Below are 4,317 nucleotides of genomic sequence, written 5' to 3'. Positions count from 1 at the left end.
ACCTTACCCAACCAAACCAACAACACCGGTCGATTCGGCATTTCTTTTATTTAGCGCAACCAACTCATCTAATCCGAACCATTGGATTAATCCGTTCCCAATCAATCACAGCCGTTGATCATCTCCAGATTCTTCTATATAAAACGACCCCAACGCTTCATCTTTCCATTCCGTCGTCCACGTGAGTTTCACTCGGCGTCTCTTGCGTGACTCATCAAACCCTCGTTTTCATCGCCCAAAGTCAACTTCTTCGTTCTTGTATGGCCGATCGAAACTTCTTCTGGTTTTTAGGGTTCTTCAAGTGCAGGTTCTGTCGTTTCAATTTCGACGGAGGCGAAGGAGATTGGTTTTACACAGGCAAGAAATCGTTTAATTCGGCTGTTAATTTCATTAGGTAATTTAGATCAGATGTACCTGTGCGAATTTTCAGTTGATTTTAATCGGTTGTGGTTTTGTGTTGTTAGGTTTCGGTGACGCCGTTGCTGATCGTGGCTTTTCTGGACGGTGATGGTCACATATCGAAAGATTCACACGCCGTTGCGAGATTCGTTGTCTACTTTTTGGTGGCGGGACTTCTGGATAACCGACGACCGATCCAATCCTCCTGAATCGGTTTTGTGCCCGAATTCTTGGAAGCAGGTAAGATACTGATCGGGGTTCTTCATAAGAAGTCATCCTGGCCTGGTCAGGTATCGGACGCGAAACCAACCTACAAGATCTCGGGACAGGTTGTATTGGTAAAATCGATTAGGAGATATATTTTATGTGGTTGTGGGATCTGTTTGATATGATTGGAGGTAAGGTTGCGTGAGGTGTGTGTAAGGCAGTTGTTCTGATGTTAGCTCTTGTTAATGGACCTTTGCCCTGTCAGGTGCGCTTGCATGGCAGGTCCGAAAAGTGTTAATACAATGGTTATAATTTTGTTTGCGGGGGGAGGGTAGGCATCGGGGTTTGTTTTCAATTTTTTTTGCCCCGATTCTTTTGCCTCTCCCTATTGTGTTGTGTTTTCCCCCTCCCCTTTTCCTCTTCCTTAGTCTCTCTTCTCCGCCCTCTGTTTTTTTTTTTATTATTTATATTTATTCTGGTTCGATCTCCGCGTAACGGCTCGACAAAATGACAAAACAATTGGCTACTTGCAAGGTACATAGTGCTGAACGCACACTTTAATTTATTTTAATTTCGTTATGTATGAATTTACGCATTCAATTTTGCAATATATAATTAACATTATTCCTTGCATGCAATCATAGTCTGGTTTTATTAAATCGTAATTAAAAGGAGAGGCAATGCTACAATTTCTGCATATTTTTACCTATTTGTTGAGAGTATGTTTTACAACCTCGAAAATAAATGATTTGTTTATACATATGAACACTGCCATTTGGTGAATAGAATTTATTTGAAGGGGGCTTCCAATAAATTAATGCCTATAAGGAATTTATAAAATGTCTCGAAGGAGATTTGAGCAAAGGAACTTGCATCTTGTACAGTTCTGTGGTTTTTTAAACTTTAACTTGATTGATTAAAGGCAATTTATAAAACTGAAGCATATACTCATTTTTAATATTCGTTCCAAATTTATATATTGTTCAACAATTGAATCAAAGTGGTTTTTGATTTACAATAAAGTAATGTGCAAATGTTTCTATTCTTTGTCGAGCGTTCATGCATATCAGCTAGTTCAACAATTTATAACTTGTTCAAGAATTGAATCAAGGTGCCTTCGGATTTTCAATAAAATAATATGCACATCAACTAATCCCATCGTATCAGATGCAGAATATAATCTCACTGTTTCAAACTTTATTGTCTTATTGTTTTGTCCCTATCTTTCTGGATCCCTAAATCCTTGATCTTTTAAGTTACAAGTTTTCTTCTATAAAAACAGTTAATGTCTTGATGCAACTGTATTATGGAGCTAATATTAGGATACTTGGGATTTTGATGTACTTTATAATCTGCCGTGGTACATAAGGCAGTGATTACAGATTGCTGTAAATAGCTGTACCTAGTGTAGTTTTAAGGTTCCTTGTATCTGCAGTATTCTGCTTTGGATCAGCATCAATCTTGGCCTTTGTCAAACACTGTGCGGCTGTGGCGTTAAATGTTCCTTTTGAGTTTAGATATAATCTGAAAAAGAAGTCTGATATGCATAGGATGAAAGAACGCGTTCTTCTGTTTCAGCTTATCAAGGAAGGACCTTCATACTTTATAGGTAAATTGGTGTTGATCTCGAAAGATTATGACATCTTATAAGAATGGATATAGTTAAATTTATTCTAATTACTCTCCCTGAATTCTCTTGTTGGAATTTAGAAGTAGGCTTGCATTGCAATTTTGCATTTTGTTTATTTGATTGTATTGTATAAATGGTTAGTTTTAGTTCATGACGTGGATGTTTGTTTGGGATTGTCACAGAATTAGATAATTCAGTATTTAATTGTTACCTCATTTATAGCATATGATTAATGATTAATGATTTATACTCTTATAGGTTGTAGTTGTATGCTTATATTGATATTGATTTAATCCTTATTGGTGTGTGAATTTGCATTTCTGACATAATTTATGCTCTATTTGCAGGATAATTGTTAATCCTCATTCGTTCGATGAAAATATTGATTTACTGATAGGAAACTTCCTGGCTATTTATCAAGAGATTTGACTTTGGTGCTTCAACGTCAAACGATGCTGGATGAACGATAAACAACGGTGCATTAAAATCAAACGATTGTTTTATGTCCGGTCATGTAACATATACGTTAACGGTCATGTCTGTATATTCAGCGACATGTTCGACTATCTGTATACTGTTGACGTATTCCTGAAGTTGGTGGTTGTTATCAACTTGTTCGGCGATCTGTGTACTGTTGACGTATTCCTGAAGTTGGTGGTTGTTTTCAACTTCTCATAGCCTTGGTCATTGCTATTGAAAATTTTCGTCGTTGTTCTGTAGTTCTTGGAAAAAAATATTTGTCTCTGGTTTGTTTTCTACCCTACTCTTAACTGTGAACATTTTTCAGTGTATTTTTGTAAATGTTTTCATGTAGGTATTTTGGTGCCGTTTGGCCGTTGCAGGCTGACTAGTACCATCATCCATCATTACCCCGCTACTTATTGTTAGTTTTGGTTTTTACTACCCTTGTTTCCAAACATGTTGGTTTATAATTGGTTCTCAGTATTCGGTTTCGTAATTATATTTTGCGAATCAGATGTTGTGGAATATAGTTTGATCCTCTTGCCTTTTATGTTAATGGATTGAACATTCCGTTTCAATAAATACTAATTAATTCTCAGGGAGGAACATATGCACAATGTTGTGAACTTTCTATAATCAACATTGAATATTCATATAGTAATTTACTGTTCAATGTTTCGTTGTCTAAAGTAATGGCCGAAGATGGTATAGCACTTAAAACACGGCCTTTTAGAGAAAATCCACTTCCAAGATTTTTCCCAAGCAAAAATTGGTTCTGAAATATTGAAGTTGTTCGTGGTTGGATTTTCGGTTCCTCAAATTTTGGGTTTAATGTTTACGTGTTACGTGCTTTACTAGTCTATGGTTCAAATTACTATAGTACATAAGTTTTATCGAAGTGGTTTGTTATTTATATTAAGTAGTTACTAGTGCTCTTTCCTTTTCATTTTTTTCCTCCTTCATTTACTAGTTACTAGTGGTTTTTATTCATATTGGAAATCCTTGATTTGTTTTATATTCATGAACTATTCAAGTAGTTAGTTACAATATTTTGTTTTGATACTTCTCAAGGTTACGATGGATCCTCGAGCTCGAATTGGAATGAGCGCCCAAATGCTGTTGCATATGGGAGGCTGGTGGTTCGACTCCACCTGGATCCGCCTACTCATGTCACATTAAAGTTTAATCGCCTTTTTTAGAACAAAATAAGTTGTGTGTGTTCATTCATGGGATAGGTCCGTAGAATAAAGTTTTGCATATGGTTAATAAATTGAATTGGGTGTTGAGAATTCTTGTGGTAGAAAATTAATGAAGTCCATTTAGCAGTTCATATTGCATTAGTAGAAAATCTGAACAAATAAGATATTGAGATATTCATTCTAAGAACAATTTGTATGTTCTGTTTTCTTAATATTCATACTAAGAACAATTCGTATGTTCTGTTTTATAATAATTATTCTTTTGGTCTGTTCTGTTAAGTATGCAGATGGTGAAGGGTTTGGCGACTGATGCGTCTGTGGAAAGTGTGTGGGCTTTTGATTGACGATGGCACTGTACTGTTGACGATGGCTTTCTGCTGTTCTTCATCTATAAACACACACTTTACGTTCTTTAAAGAT

The 4,317-nt window shown here is 36.0% G+C and overlaps 1 long non-coding RNA gene across 1 annotated transcript; it reads left to right on the top strand.

Moving 5' to 3' along the window:
- Positions 1 to 3,139, top strand: LOC137816418 (uncharacterized). The gene is made up of 3 exons (XR_011081798.2): positions 1 to 357; positions 465 to 2,215; positions 2,584 to 3,139. It is a non-coding gene; the product is annotated as an uncharacterized LOC137816418 (long non-coding RNA).
- Positions 3,140 to 4,317: the final 1,178 nt, after the last annotated feature.

Source organism: Phaseolus vulgaris, chromosome 1 (genome assembly GCF_051622355.1).
Source record: "Phaseolus vulgaris cultivar YP4 chromosome 1, ASM5162235v1, whole genome shotgun sequence".
Taxonomy (NCBI): Eukaryota; Viridiplantae; Streptophyta; class Magnoliopsida; order Fabales; family Fabaceae; genus Phaseolus; species Phaseolus vulgaris.
Note: the sequence above shows the minus strand (reverse complement) of the source record. Positions and strands in the feature narration are given on the sequence as shown.